This window comes from Camelus bactrianus, chromosome 5 (genome assembly GCF_048773025.1).
Source record: "Camelus bactrianus isolate YW-2024 breed Bactrian camel chromosome 5, ASM4877302v1, whole genome shotgun sequence".
NCBI classification, from domain to species: Eukaryota; Metazoa; Chordata; class Mammalia; order Artiodactyla; family Camelidae; genus Camelus; species Camelus bactrianus.
In genome coordinates this window covers 20,932,976-20,950,080 of record NC_133543.1, presented here as the reverse complement: position 1 = coordinate 20,950,080, position 17,105 = coordinate 20,932,976, and the positions used below count along the sequence as shown (strand labels likewise).

Below are 17,105 nucleotides of genomic sequence, written 5' to 3'. Positions count from 1 at the left end.
CAGCAGAGAGCTCCTTTTTCCCCTTAAAGGAGATGAAGATAAGACAAATCAGCTTTTCAGGCTCTGAGGCAGGCTAATGACTGCTAGTCTGCCCATCTTGCCACCTCTGATCCACAAAGGAGAGGCTCATGTTGATTGTATCACCACAGATCAGGTCTGCCTCTTTGACACATATCACTTCTTCAGTCTACCCCAGACTAAATATTCAAGGCCATTAATCAATGTTATTAAATTTGGAGACATATAAATTCTGCCTTTAAGCTTTGCTAACCAACATGACATATTGAATTTTACTCACCACAAATTTCCAATAGCTGGTAAGTTAATGGTGTGTTTTGTTTTCCTCCTTCAAATATTGGGTGAAGCAGTCTTGCTACATACTGATATCATAGTACTTGAGTACAGAATAATTTATATGCCCACTGTATCCATATATTTTATTTATTCATATATGTTTTCCACTACTACCTTGACTTGAATGATGGATGTGTTGATTCTTAAATCTGTTTATCAATACGAATGAATTTACTACTCCTTGGAAACGTCTGTGAGTTACATAAGCGTGAAAGTTTCAGAACTGACCTTTTATGAGGATGAAATGGTCACTGACCAGATCTGCATTGTAAGCTCATTACTTTTCAACACATTCATCAACACCAAGACCTTGGTAGTGACTGGACTTTATAAATCTATAGCACAGTGTCGCTGTACATTCCCCCCAAATCCACTACCTACTATAGACTATGTTTTCTCAAGATTAAGGCTAGGGAAATTGATTGCCTTCCCTGTAAAGTTATGGAACTGGAAAGTGTTTTAAGTGGTCATTTAGGTCAAACATTTGCTTCCTGATGGAACTTACAGAACTTTTCTTTAGGTCCTGTTGTAAAATATCTCTGGAGAAAATCTTTATTCTATTAAAATAATACCATATATGTATCCCATCTTTCATTATGTTCAATTACTGCTCTAATTTTCTTTAGTGCTGTTTAAGCCTCTATTAATAAAAGTAAATAAAAATAAATAAAATAAATAAAAATAAATAAAAAATTTAATAAAAATAAATAAAAATAAATAAAAGCCTCTAAGATTCCATAGAAGTGAATCTCTCCTGGTAATATCTTTCACATAGTAGACTTCATATATGTATAAAACTAAATAACTGGATATAAATCAATTATATATATGTATGTAAGTATATAATGGACAGTTTAAACTTTTTAAATCTTATTTTAAAGCAGCATTCTTTAAACTTGCCTGCTAAACAGTAACAAGGAAGCCTAGGAACTCAATAAAAATTACTTCTTGAAGTATCTTTGGGTTCTAAATGATTTGTCTTTAAAACATACTATGTAGTTTTGCTCACTACTCTGTAATAGATCTATGCTTACTTTAAAACATCACATTTTAACTAATTAATTGGCTAGAAAACTTGTACATGTCAAATGTTCAGGTAGGTTGGATTCTCTGGGAGTGGAATTTGAATTTATTTAGCAGCTTACCATAACCCTGCCAGCCTGCTGTGTCCTCCAAAGTGGTGTGTGTTCATATTCAGGGAGCATAGCTTTAGTGGTTCACAGGTATAATGTATTTTGTAGTTGTTTTACCAAAATTGTTTGCTGCAGCTGCTAAACATGTAGTTATCAAGCTGAAGCGCTTACTTTTAATTTTTTTTTATTTCTACTTTTTTTTGGTGGGAGGGAAAATTAGGTTTATTAATTTATTTTTTTCATGGAGATAGTAGGGATTGAACCAGAGTGTTAAGCGTGCACTCTACCACTGAGCTGTAACGTTCCTCCAGAAGCACCTACTTCTGTGCTTAAGGGTCTTAACATTAGGATGTGCTGTTGCTAAATACACTGCTGGGAATGATGACTGAATCTTGGAAATGTGTCTATTGAATGTTAGAAAGACAGGTGAATGCTAAGCTCAGAAGATCACCCAGTGAAGTCTGCTGGCTGGTTCTCTCATATATTCCTCACAACATCCCATTTATTTTGGTGGATTCACCCAGGTTTACAAGATCTGTCAGTCAAGTTTGGGCCACAGATTCTTTCATGTTTATAATCACATTAAATGGATCTGTCTCTTGGGTACAGATTCACATTAACCGAGGGCATGGAGACTGGCAAAGGTACACATTGACAAAGGAAAGAAAAATGACGTTGCAGCCTGTAGGCCCTGGGTCAGTCTGCTCAAGCTTTTCTGTCCCTAATGGCAGGCATGTCCGGGAAGCCACATGAACATCTAGAAGTTGCTTGGTGAACGTGGCATCAGAGCAAGGGATGTCAGTTTTACAGCTATGATATTTAATAGTCTTAGCCCTGTATTTCCTTATACATTCATTTCTTCAATAGGAATTTTGTGTCTTGAGAATCAGAGTTGTTAAGAGCTAGGAGGGCACTGCTGACATTTGCCACCTTCTGGTTCCTGGACAGCGTTTCTACACGACAGTGTAATCAGGATACAGGCAGCGTCTTCCCCTGTGAACTGGGACCAGTTCTGTTTCTTATGATTCAACTCTGAGAAAGCAGTCTTTCCTTTTATTCCCCTAATTTACTGTGATACCATTTTGTAGTACAGACTACATTCTTTCTGGTAAGGAAAGAATAAAGTTTGCTGTTCAGAAACTGGAATTCAACACAGGGCATCATTAGAGTAATGCATCCAGTAAGTGGAGAGAGAGGTAGAATGAGGATTCAGAAATGATAGAAATGGTCTTTAACAAAGAAAAAATGGAGAGGCAGAATGAGAAGAACAGTTGTGCTGGATTCATATATCCTGAGTGATTTTATGGAAGTTCATATTTGATCGCTGAAATCTAAATCAACATGGACATCTGTAAATCTCTGTTTGTGCTGAAGGAGCAAACTAAGGCTTTTGAGAAGCACTTTGTTTTAATATCCCTGGTCTTCCCCTGACAGCCAAATCAAAGGAAAGAGATGGGCAATTTTTTTATTGAAGTATAGTTGATTTACAATGTTGTTAGATTCTGGTGTACAGCATAGTGATTCAGTTATACATATATATTTTTTTCATATTCTCTTTCATTATAGGTTATTACAAGCTATTGAATATAGTTCCCTGTGCTATACAGTAAATTCTTATTGTTCATCTATTTTATATTTAGTAGTTTGTATCTGCTAATCCTGAACTCCCAATTTATGCCTCTCCACCCCTTCCCCCATTGGTAACCATAAATTTGTTTTCTATGTCTGAGTCTTTTTCTGTTTTGTAAATAAGTTCATTTGTGTCACTTTTTTAAGATTCTATATATAAATCATGTTACATTTATCTTTCTCTGTCTGACTTACTTCACTTAGTATGATAATCTCTAGGTCCATCCATGTTGCTGCAAATGTCATTATTTCATTCCTTTTTTATGGCCGAGTAGTATTCCATTGTATAAATATACCACATCTTCTTTATCTAGTCTATCTGTTGATAGACATTTAGGTTGCTTCTATGTCTTGGCTATTGTATATAGCGCTGCTGTGAACATTGGGGTATGTGTATCTTTTTGAATTAGAGTTTTCTCCAGGTATATGGCCAGGAGTGGGATTGCTGGATCATATGGCAACTCTGTTTTTAGTTTTTAAAAGAATCTTCATACTGTTTTCCATAGTGGCTGTACCAAATTATATTCCCACCAACAGTGTAGGAGGGTTCGCTTTTCTCCACACTCTGTCCAACATTTATCACTTTTTAATGGCAGCCATTATGACTGGTGAGAGGTGATACCTCATTGTAGTCTTGATTTGCCTTTCTCTGATAATTAGTGATATTGAGCATCTTTTCATGTGCCTATTGGTCATCTTTCTGTCTTCACTGGAGAAATGTCTGTTTAGCATTTCTGCCCATTTTTGATCAGGTTGTGTTGTGGTTGTTGTTGAGCTGTTTGTATACTCTGGAAGTTAAATCCTTGTCAGCTGCATTATTTATTTGCAGATGTTTTCTCTCAGTCTGTGGGTTGTCTTTTCATTCTGTTTATGGTTTCCTTTGCTGTGCAAAAACTTATAAATTTAATTAGAAACAATTTGTTTATTTTGAGATAAACAGTTTTTTTTAACATGGAAAACTACAATAAAACATATTTTTCCTCAGAAGAAAATATTTGCAAATCCTATATCTGATAAGGAGTTAATATCCAAAAATATAAGAAATTCGTACAACTCTATAGCAAAAACAACAACGAAACAACTCTGGATAAAAAATGGGGAGGGGACCTGCACAGAAATTTTTTCAAAGAAAACATGCAAATGGCCGAAAGATCTTAAATGTTCTCCCAAAAAAAGAAATGTTAATTTCATGAGGCAGAACAAGTGTTAACTGATCCTATGGTGGTAATTATTTCACAATACAAAAATGTATCAAATTATCACTTTGCACACTTAAGTCTTACACAATATTATTTGTCAATTATATTTTAATTAAGGTGGGAAAAGAAAAATAAATATATCTTTCCTGGAAAGAAAGACATTCAGTCTCACTATTAGCCTATATTCTATCATTCCCATCCTGTACAATAAATATTTATTGATTAAAGATATAATCTAATGGAAGAAATACATAAAGCTGGACAGTCAGATGCAGTTGAATAAGTGCTACCACGGGAATAAGCCAAGGTGTCATGGATCGACCAGCGAGGGGGCCTCAAGCAAACTTGGCATCAATGAATCCCTCTGGAGAGGCCATCACATCATGATATGGGTGGGCATATGTTAACTAGGAGACCAGATGTACATTGAGATTCTACTATGCATCAGGCTCTGTTGATACAATGAAACAAAAGAAACAAGATTCATGGAATTTGTACGCTAGTTGGTAGATTTTGTTGATTTTTCATTAAGTTTTGTAAATTTAAATCTGGGAGAATTACTACTCTTTTGTTCTCTCTCTCTGCCCCTCTTCCCTTTGAGTTTTGCTTTTTAGAGGAAGGGAGCTTTCGAAATAATATTGACAGCTCTTCTTGGAGGAACCGTTCTTTTTTAAAATGTTTTTATTGAAGTATAGTCAGTTTACAATGCTGGGTCAATTTCTGGTTGCAGCATAATACTTTAGTCACATAGGAACATATATATATAAATTTTCATGTTGTTTTTAACTATAAGTTACTATAAGATATTGATTATATAGTTCTCTGTGCTATACAGTATAAACTTGCTGTTTATCTATTTGATATATAATAGTTAGTATCTGCAAATTAAGAGGAACTGTTCTAAATTTATTTTCACAAATCTCTTTTAAAGGCTTAGCAAGATGAAAAATGGTTCCCTGCTGGTACACTTATCACTTGTGACTATTAACACGGGATCCTTACATTGATGTGTTTTACGAGGAGACAGTTTATGACTGATCTGAGACAACTATTACGCATCCCCAGATTCTCAGAATGCTTTTATTAGGCTAATAAGTATCACCAGAAAATGAGTTACAGATGTTTGTCAAGTAGCCAAAGCAGTGACTGATGTTTTACAGGAGGGACAGACCTGAAGTTGATTATCTCACCCTGGCATATGGATTGTCCCTCCCCATCTCCTCCTTATCCATGTAGACAAAAAGTTGGTAGCTCATTCTCTCTTGGAGAATGAAAAATGACATGCAAGATTTTTTTTTAAAAATTGAAATTTAGATTTAAACTACCCATCATCTAATAATTCCTACCAAGTGAACCTTTAGAGCGAACCTCTTTTGAAAGAGATTGGGGAATGGTCAATTTTCAACGAGACGTTCTGAGGGCTGCTGCAGATACTGGCTACTGTATTCACACCCTGAGGGAAAAAAAGACTCTCTTCGGCAGATGAATAGAAACATTGACTGGCTTTGAGAGTAATTGCCTTACTCATCCACACAAAAATCTCAGCCAGAGAAATCCTCTTTTAAGCAGAGCACAAATGATGCATGGTGCATACTTATGCAGATGGAGTGTAATTTACCTTGGATTTATTTAATTATTCTTGGTCCATGGGGTTTCTGAAAAATTGCCAGGAAACTGCATTACTGTAGATTTACATAAAAGGTCCACATCTTTGTTAATTTCCTTTTTCTTCATTGCATTGTGTGTCTGTATGGTATATACGTGTTAGAATTGGTTATAACCATCATAGGGTAACAAAGAAGTTACAACACACTCATATTCTTAACATTTCCAATTAAAAGGAGCACAGGTATGTTGATTACCACAGTGGAAATATAATTTATTTCTTTCCTTTTTAAAATACCTGTGTGATACGTATTAACATTTGAATGGCAAAAGCAATACAATAATTAAATATACATTTAGTTCCTGTTCTGCTCCACTTCATTAATTTCTTTTTTTTCCTTTTGAAGAAAAGTTGTAAAATTGATGTCCTAGTGATAACTGCCTTTTTAATGATATTAAATTTCTGTATGTGAAGACAGAATTGAATTTTCTCCTACACACATGCTGTGTTCCAACTTGAAAAAAAAAGTGGCTATACCTCCATTCCTGCTATATAAAGGGCAGAACTGAACATTTTTACAATGAAGTGCTTAATTTTCAAAGTTTATTACATTTTTTCAGAGGAAAAAAATAGATGCTCAGTAAATCAAAGTGTGAAAAAAATGAAGTTTTGAGCTATGTCGTGTGTGTCTATTTCCATTTCAATACTGGTTTCTACTCCTGAGAAGCCCAAAGATTTTCTACTGAGAGAGAATTCTTCCTAACCAACGGCTTTTCGTCTAGTACATGACCCTTGTTCCCGAGAAGGAGAGGGATCTCTGGATCCAACCCAGTGCTGACTCACTGGGTCTTTTCTGGCGTGGGTGTTGGTGGTGGTGATGTAGCAGTACTGTTAGTTAAAATAAGGATAGCTGGTGAATTGCCATTTTTTCCCCCAGATGCTCAGCAGTGGCTAAAGGTCAGCTGTGTTGTGAAGAGCAAAATAATGATGCTGGTTTTGAACTTGGCTTGGAGCTCCAGCAACACTTGCTCTTCTCAGGCAGTCCTACTTTGCCAATGGCTTTACTGTTTCCTTAACCTTTGTCTGAAATCTTATATGACTCCTGGGCAATTGCAACCTTTAACTCACTACTAGGAAAGGAAGCAAATTAAAGATACCTTGTTCAAATTGAAGAGTTAGCCAGGAATGGGGGTCCCTCAGCCTAGTGTGGCTGCCTTCTATCTTTCACCTATCCGTTCTTCCTGATCCAAGTCTTCTTTCACGAATGAAAGCTTAAAATAGATTTGATCTTTAGCCTACCTGACATTTAACACCACCAGGGATCTCTTCTCTTCTCTGGATTCCTAACACATTCAGCTTTTTACACTATAATGTTAAATTTGGGGGAATATTTTTTCTATTTTTTTCTTTTGTTTAATTATCTACTGATCTTCCCAACTACGTTGTTAGATTGACACTTATTTGAGGGCAGTAAACTCATCTGGAGTCCGGACTTCCTTCTTTCCTTCCTTCCTTTCTTTTCTTCCTTCTTTCCGTCATCTGGTGTGAGCTGACATCTATCTTTGCAACAGGCTGAGGCTTCAAAAATGCAGATGTTCATCACGAGTTTACAAAAATCTTATAAAACTGTCTGTTTCAAAAGAACTGCTTTTCCTGACTCAGGGGCAGTTAATACTCATGAACAATTATGTACAGTTTTTTATTCTTCAAATTTGAGAGAAATAGTTACAGAACTTGAACTTCTACAGACTAAACAGTTTATGAAAAGTTTTCACTTGCACTATTTTTTGGAAGGCTCACAAACACATCACCTTTGTTGTGTGTGTGAGCGAAGCAGAGCTGCTTCATCTAGGAGGTAGAAGACTGGGGATGGGTTTTGTGGCGTGCTGGCTGCATCAGAGTGTCCAGTGGCATTATTTGGGGATATGCTGCTATTTGATGCCAAAGAAAGTGAAAGACTTACCTTAAAACACACAAGTAACGTGGGCAGACCAAGATGCTGCATTTACTTTTTTTTTTCTCTCTCTCTACTGTGAACATTCCACGTTAGACATGGATAATCTGTTGTCAAGTTAGTGTTCTATCATGCTTTGATGTAAAAGTAGTTTTTAATCTGTTGATGTGATACTATTGCAAGTTAAGACTTGAAAATCTGGACGTAACTGCTAGGTAAAGACTAAGACTATACAAAGCCCCAAAATACTTTTTGTTTGTTATGTTCAAGCAATCAGCGAATGCAGGTGGATGCAAAAAAAAACGTGCTGGGCATCGCAGATACGATGAGCAATGACTAGATTCCCTGACTTCCTCATAGGTAAGAGGTTAGTTTGCAAAGTATTAGAACTTTGAGAAGATGTAGTGGAAGATGATGTTCGCAGCCTTCTCATCTCCTGAAATCAAGCTCAGAGGTGACTGACTTGTAAGCATCTCATGCTGGCTAACCAGCCCCAGAAATTTAGGACTGTTGACAGTTTGTAGACCCCTGAGACTTTTAGTGTTTTTTAAGCAAAAAACATACAGCTCATGAGATGAGTCGACAGCTACTCTCCTGGGATGTCTTTCCTCTTTAGCTTTTGGAGGCAGAGAGCTACTTCATCTTCTAGGCTGAGATGCCTCCCTCAAGATTAAAGACCCTATTCTTTACTCTTAAAGCATAAAGCTGAGCATAGTGTTTTGGTCCAAGTATTTTGTGGACACCTATGATGTGCTGCAGTAGGTGTTGGGAATGCAGAGGTGAGTGTGAAATGGTCTCACGTTCAACTGAGGTGGAACTCAATGGAGACTAAAACTTGGTTTGGTAAATAAGTCCAGAGAGAGATAATGAGAGTGACCGTTATGTCTCAGGCACCACCAGTTGGGTTTATTACACTTTTCATTAGCACAGATTTATATTGCGTTTTAATATCTGGCATCCATCATTATTTTTCTGTTTTTCAAAATCATTCTATCCTCATGTGATTATTTTCCCAGATGAATTTCAAGATAATTTTATCAGTTTAAGGAAAAAGAATTCTGTTAGGATTTTTACTGGAATTACTTTAAATTTTTGGATTAATCTAGGAAAATGGCCATTTGTTTTCCATACTGAATCTTGCTTAAAAGGAATTCAGTGATTTCCTACATCCTTCAGGTGGTCTTATAAATCCTCCAGTAGAGTTTTGTTACTTTCTTCCTTTGGACCCTAAAACTTTGGACCCTAAAACTTAACTGTATCTGTTGCTATGGTGACTGTTGCTATTATATGCATTTAAAAAATCGTGACAAATATGCATAACATAAAACTTACCATTTTAGTAATTTTTAAATGTATTATCAGTGGTTTAAGTACATTCACATTGTTATGCAGTCATCATCACCGTCCATCTCAAGTACATTTATCGTCTCCTCAAACTGAAACTCCATATGCATTAAACAGTAACTCCTCACAGAGACAGAGAAACTTGATTCCTTTATGGCTCCGTCCTGCCTACTTTCTGTAAACTGTGTTATATAAATGACATCGCTATATTGTGCACCTTTAAACATAGACTGATAATTATTTTTTATGTTTTTATTTAAATTCTGTAGAAGAATAAAATGTGAAGTTAGGAGCCAGAATCACTCATTTTTATTTTTGTCCTCACATTTACCCTTAAGCCATACTTTGTATTTTCATATGACTTCAAGTCACTGTCTAGCAATGTTTTCATTTCAACTTGAAGGACTCCCTTTAGCATTTCTTGAAGGCCAAGTGTAATAAGTACGGTCTTTCATCTTTTATTTATCTAGGGATGTCTTAGTTTCTCCCTTATTTTCAAAGCACATATTTACTGGACATATATATATATATATATATATATATATATATTTTTTTTTTTTTTTTTTTTTTTTTTGGTTGACTATTTTTTTCTTTCAGTACCTTAATTATATTATCTCACTGCTTCTGTCCTGCAAAGTTTCTGCTGAGATATCCTTTCCAGATACTTGTAAGTGATGAGAAGTGATGAGCCCGGCACTTTTCTCTTTCTTCTTTCTTCTTTCAAGATTATCTCTTTGTCTTTAACTTTTAATGTATTGATTAAAATATGTCTCAGGGTTGGTCTCTTTAGATGTATCTTACTTGAAGTTCATTGAGCTTCTTGTTTGTCTTATATCCATATCTTTCCTTAAATTAGAAAAGTTCCAGTCATTATTTCTTCAAATAAGCTCTCTGACCCTTTCTCCCATCTCTTTTTCTTCTCCTTATGGGATTCCCATAATGTGTATACTGTTCCATTTGATGCTATCCAATAAGTCCCATAGGTTCTGTTTACTTTTCTTTGTTCTCCCCCTCCCTACCCCTGCACCTCCCCATCCCCACTCCTCAGACATGATAAACTTTAAATGATCAGTCTTCAGGTTCACTGATTCTTTTTCTACTCTTTGAGTTGGCTGTTGAATCCCTCTAGTGAGTTTTTTCAATTAGGCTTTTGTACTTTTCAATTCCAGAATTTCTGTGTTTTTTAAAAATAATTTCTATATCTTGGTTCATCTTTGGTCCATACCTAATTTTCCTAATTTTTTTTAGTTCTTTGTCCATGTTTTCTTTTTGCTCTGAGAGCATATTTCTGAAAGCTGTTTTAAAGTCTCTCTAGTAAGTCTGAAACCTTTGTTATTTTACAGATAGTTTCTAGAGATAGAGTTTGTTTTTCACTGGACCATGTTCCCCTGTTTCTTTGTATGCCTGTGCTCTTTTGTTGAAAATTGGGCATTTGAAAAAATAGTAACCACTTCTTCCAATCTTTGGGGACTGGCTTTGTGCAGAGGAAAATGCTCACTTATCAGTCCAGTAGGAAGCCTCAAGATAGTCTCGGTTTTTTTTTCCCCCATTTATCTTCCCTGGGCCTGTGCATGCATGTTCCCCTCACCCCAACCCCCCAATGCCCCTGTATACATGGCTGTTTTAAAATGTCTTGATTTCTTTAAGAGTTTCACCTCTGTTTTTTCTTAAGGCCTTAGGTGTTCTACTGTGTTTGAAAACCAGTAACCTCTTGTTTTCAGATTGTGTCTATAGTCCTCCTGAAGTTTTGAGTCACCATGCAGACATCCACTGCCTTCCATGCCTTCCAACCTGAGAACCAAACTATGCTGGCATTTCTGTCAAGCAAGACAGAAACCAGTCCCTCAGGTAGCCCACAGATAGGCCAGAGCATGCAAACAGGTTCTACTCATTTCTTCCATTTGAAGGAAGGACCTGGGAGTTGAACCACATCCTTCTGATCATACTGCTCTGTGCCTGGGAGGGAACAAGGACATGCAGACATGCCGGGAAACGTCCTGCCTTCTTGAGTGTGGATTTTCTTGATCAGGCATTTGCTTGGTTGCTGCAGATCCTTAACTGGTTTGCAGAGCTCCCCTAATGCTATGTTAATCAGTCTATCGTTGTTTACTTGATGTTTCCATGGGGAAATGAGGCCTGGATCTTCCCAGTCTGCCATCTTGCTCATATCAGATCTGTTTGTTTTATTAAATTGCGTTTTTACAGTTTTAGTCGTGGTTTGGAAGCTTAGACAGATTCAGAATCACAGATAATCTTCCAAACCTCTAAATCATGATAGAAATATGACACTATTGCTGAAAAATATATTGATGAGAGCTGTCATCTTTGTTTTGTTTCTAATTTAATGGCGATCCATCTAGGAGTGTGTCACAAACAAACATAATTATTGGGGGGTGATAAATGCCAAATTACAATTGAGATCATTGCTAGCTCTGTTATAAACAAATTAATGGTAAACAAATAAAACCAAAGCAGAATTCAAGGAAAAAGTAATAAATCAAACAGCAATAGAAGACTCTTGCTTTAGATCTCTAACAAGCTTTGAGGTGATACTGAGGTTGCTGTCTATAGTTCACACTATGAGTAGGACTGATTTCAGGCCCGCCTCATGTACACTGACGGCATAAAACAATAACAAATGTAACTCTGAAAAGTGTACATCTTGTGATCATTTACCAAAAAAAATAGGCACTTTACTTAGCATAGGGCCCTTTAATTACAGAAGCATGATAAATGAGGAACTTGTGAATGTCCATGAGTATGATGGTTAAATCTTAAGAAGTAGTACATATTACAAGTATTTAACTACAAATTAAATATGGAAAAAGAAAACCTCAATGATTATATTTTCTTTATTAATATTCTTAAATGTTGTGGGGAACTGTGACTATATCTCCTAATGGTGGACATTATTTCACAATATTTAATTATTATTTATACTGAGGTCCTACATTTAATTCACTAAAATTTTATTTAGTGTATTTGCATTTATTTCTTTATTTAAATTGAAAATTTTTATGCGCTCTCTTTTTAAGACATACTGTGAAGATAATGTAAACTTAAAAATTTGGAATTTTTCCTTCTTTTAATATACTCTAAAATGTCTCAGATGGTACAGGAATTATTTGTCTTGGAGGCAAAATCTGTGGCCCTGTACTTTTGTGGAACTACTTAAACATTATCTCAATTCCTTATATGTTTACTGGTTTACTCCAGGTTGTAAATTATGTCAATTATTATTTTTGCTAGAAAAGAAAAAAATGCTCACTTTGTTGAATTTTCCAATACCTAAGTGTGCATTTTCATATACACTTTCCAGTTACTGAAAAAAGAAAAAAAATTGTATGATTCCTTTTGTCTTTCCAGATTCTGTGTAATCCTACCACATCCAGCACCCCAGTCTTTAGGAAATGCTGCTTGTTGTTCAAAGAAAGAAATTTTATATCAGCACAAGGAAATTAATAACTTTCCCTCTCATTTCCCAGAGAAAAATTTTGTGATTTCCTGTTTTATCTTTATTTATATAATTCTGTACTATATTGGTGGTAAGCGAAATCTTCAACAGAGTTTATAGTCATTGGGGACATTTCTCACTTTAATTTGTATTCCCAGCTGCATCTAGTGTAATAGTCTACATTCTAAAATACTCCAGTACATTTTGCTAAATAGCATGGTTTACAAAGAATTGGCCAACTGCTGAGTACCCAGATCTCATAGTTTTTCAAGCCAAGCTGGCTAAACATTTGTAAGAATGATATAAAAGCATTAAAAATTTTTTTAAATAATTTTTCTAGGTGGCTTTAAAAGTTAACTCTAAAATGCTGTGCTTTTCTAATATCATGGAACAATACAGAATATTTAAAAGTATTTTAACTTCCTTAAAGATACTTTCCAGTTATTAAGTATAAATGTCTTTGGACTGTTTCTTGACCTATTCACAGTTGGAACTACTCACAGCTGTGAATGTGAACACCAAGAGTAAAGTAAAACCATTTAAATAAAAAATAATTCAAACTTCTGAGTTATCAACAGAAAATCCCATAGAAAAATTTTATGGATGGAATGTGCTGCCCCATTGTTTTAGACAAACAAATTTATTTCAGAAAACATTAACAGTCTGTTTTTATGAAGGCTCAAGCACATCAGAATGGTTTTGAAGCAATAAAATAAATACAGGGAAGAGATAAAAGAAAAGTGAAGATTTAAATTTTCGATAATTGTTGTGATGTGTTGAGAATCAAACAAAGAATCTGTGTATTCCATGTTAATATCCAAAGCCTAATGGAGCCAAACGTGTTAATACTCCATGCTTGTATTTTGGGATCCAAGCCTCAGATAAATGAGGCTAAAAATAATTGCAGTCAAATTAATCTATAGCAAGTATCTGTATTTTAAAAATTACTATTAATGTATGTTTAACTAATGGCACTGTATCTCTGAACCCTTTCAGGTAACATTTATACCACTTAATTAATTGGGCAATCATTTTCTAAGTACCTATTAAGAGAACCAGAGATATGTGAAGTGATCTAGGGAATATAAATATAAAGCTATCTAAGATGGGATTCTTACTTTAAGGAGATAATAACGTTGACAAGGATATGATGGCTGTTCATACATGGTTTTAAGCGTTAGCATCACTACCATCACCACCACCATCATTGTATCATCATCAGAGCTGCTTTCATTCATTCATTCATTCATTCATTCATTCATTCATTTTTAAATTATGTATGGCATACCTAGTATGTGCCAAACACCATACAAAATGCTAAGGATATAGCAGAAAAGATGGTCTAGGTGACTGACATCATGAAGCTTCTATTCTAGAGAGCTGAGACAGATAACATGAACATTGGAACAGCTTAATGTATATTACTATAGATGTCTGGTTAACTATAACATGACATATACTCAAATATGGTAATGCTCTGAAGAAAAATAAAGCCGATTGAAGTCGTAGATGGGGATATGGAATGTTATTTTAGAGAGGGTGTTCCAGCAAGGCTTCCCCAAGAAAGGAGCATTTAAGATTGAGGCTTGAAAAGTGAAATGATGAGAAAGAGAGAAAGAGGGATATGTGCACATGTCCTGAGGAATAACATTCCCAGCAGTTTAATTAGTGTGAACTTTCTTATTGTCCATTTAAGAAAGAGCTTTGTATTCAAACAAATTTGTTTTAATCCTTGTTACATTTAAAAATAATTAGCATTATGATTCCAGTTGTTCAGATTTAAAAAAAAAATCTGAGAGTTAGAAAAACGTAGAAGCCTGTTTGCAGTCTCAGAGCTGTTAAGTAGCAGAGTTGGGCTTAACCCTATCAGTACAACGTATGTTGGGTTTTTTTTTTTTTTTTTTTTCCAAAAGAAGGAAAATCATATCTGACTTGCATGATTGGGGGAAATTCCCAAGAGGAGAGATATTTGAGCGGATGTTGAATGATTGACAATGTCTGTAATTGGATGCATATGAAAGGCACTGGATGGAGAAAATCTGGGAGTGGAATGGTGACGTGAAGTTTGAAACATCTGAGGCATATGTGGGAAACGGTGATCAGAGCAGAATAGGGCAGTTGTTCTTTCTCACAAAAAAATCAAGCTGGATGAAAAACTGTAGCTGGGCTATAGACAATTGTTATTCCAGACTCACACATTTGCACTTAATTCTTTAGACAGTATAGGGACATTAAAGGACCTTGTGGAATAAAGTGATGTAAGTAAAACCATGCTTCAGAAATATTATAATGGTTACAGAATTTAGGCTGGATGGAGAGGAGAGAATTATAGTAAGAGTTCATTACGTCTGCTCTTCCTAAGCCGAGACTGGTAGATGCCTTGGGCATTGAGCCATTTTAGAGGAGTCACTCATTCTTATGTGTATCACTTTATGAACAGAAAAGTCTTTTTTACTAAAAAAAAAAAAAAAAAAAAAACACATTTTACCATTTTTTAAATGGTGTATTTTTTCTAGTCTACTGTTACTGGGAAATATGAATTTATTTGAAAACATTACGGGATTCAGAATAGTTTTTATATAATTGTGAATTTTCTCAAAAGGTGTTAAAGTACAACTATTATTATGTAGGGGTTCAAATTGTCCCTTGATTTACTGACTTACTGATTGACTCGTGCATTTATCTTAGAAATATTTGCTTTTAGAAAAGCATACTATAGTGGGTGTGGTTTCTGAAGCCAGACTTTCTGAACTGGACCCTGAGGTCTCCCCCTTATTGACAGTAAGTGATTTGTTATTCATCTCTCTAAATCACATTTTTCTCACCAGCAAATTTGTCAAAATAATAGTCATTTCAACTGATTCTTAAGAGGATTATGTGAGATTGTGAATATAAAGTACTCAGTGCAATACCAAATCCATAGTAAGATAGCTTTTCTGACTGTTAGACAACGTTTGGTGGACATTACATAGTGACATCATTTAAAAACTGAAAAGCACACGCCGAAGTCACTTCTCTAAAAATCTGCCTTGAGATCTAGTGGCGCTGAAACAAGATCAGAATGAGTAGATTTAAAATGATCATTTACTCTTGTTTCCTTTGCTGGACTGAGAAGAATCACTTACTCGTATTCTTTTCCATTTTTTTGTACCTCCCTTTGAGTTAATAAATAGGAAAGCATTTATGATTCTTGGCCCAGATACACTTCCTATTGTTTGCTGCCCCTTCCTTCATTCTCTCTTAGTTCTTGAGATGAGTGTTTCACAACTTTTGGACCATCACAGGCTTCTGTTTCTCTCTAATCTATCATTCTGGCTTCTGAAAGCCTTAATGTGGAGAATGACTGGCCATCACATCACACAGACTCTGATGAAGAAACTCACCTAGAAACTTGCAGTCACACTGCATCCAGAAAAGGGTGACGGTCTTCAGACAACTCTGGCCTCCCTTGATGTTGTTACTTTAATGCTGGTAATCTACTGTCTCGATTTATGTGGAATAAGTTTATGAATGGAATGCTAACCAAAATGAAAGAGGAATAGAAGTGTTGGATAATAAGCACCAGTAAGAATGCAAGAGAGGGATGGAGTGAGCCGTTTCAAAAAAGGATGGAAGTGACCTCTGCTGGGTTTGGTTCCTCAGAGTGAAAGACAGACCTAAAGCTACTGATCTGAGAAGGGGGAGAACAAACAATAACAAAATGCTTCCTATGCATGCTCTCTTCTTGCATTTATTTGCAGCAAAATTCTTTAAATCCAAAGGGTTTATGGCAGAATTGAATGCCAATATCACTATATGAACATTGGCTTCAGTTCTTTAAACGTGAGTCGTAAGTACCGTTCCATTTATAGTTTATCAGATGTTTGCTGTTTTCTTTATCTTTGTTTAAAGGAAGACTAATGGCTTCTTGGGTGATTTGTGAACACAGAGAACTGAATACCTTTACGTTTTGTTTCATTTGTTCCCAAACCACTCGGCTATTTCTGAATAAAGGAGGCTTTATTAGGAATGAAGGAAAAAAAGGTTGGGGGTTGGGGTAGGGAGAAAGGAACAAGAGGCTTAGTGTTTTATAAACCTGATTGCAAAGAAAATTTGGCATTCATCTCAAACCAGTGTGGTCTGTGCTTTACTTTGGTGAATTATGCTCACGTTTCTAGTCAGCAGAGTAGAGCACAGATCATCTGAAAAATGAAAAGCTTTACTACATGTATTGTAAGAGATGCTCAGGTTTATCCTCCATCATCAGTCATACTTCCTTGCCAATATGCCTGCTGTCCTGGGAGAGGATGTCGTTAACCATTGATATAGAAGCACTCACCTAATTTAGTTACTACATTCTGTTGATTTTTATGGGTGGTGGGGGAACTGTTTAAAAAGGACCTTTCGGGTTGACAAATGTGCGCTGATCTGCAGTGAGGGGCATTTTGAATGA

General features: G+C 35.6%; 1 protein-coding gene across 2 annotated transcripts in view; it reads left to right on the top strand.

Annotated features, from left to right (window-relative positions):
• DPP10 (dipeptidyl peptidase like 10) overlaps positions 1-17,105 on the top strand; it is a 556,919-nt gene that overhangs the window by 102,015 nt on the left and 437,799 nt on the right. The gene's annotated exons all lie outside the window — the stretch shown is intronic.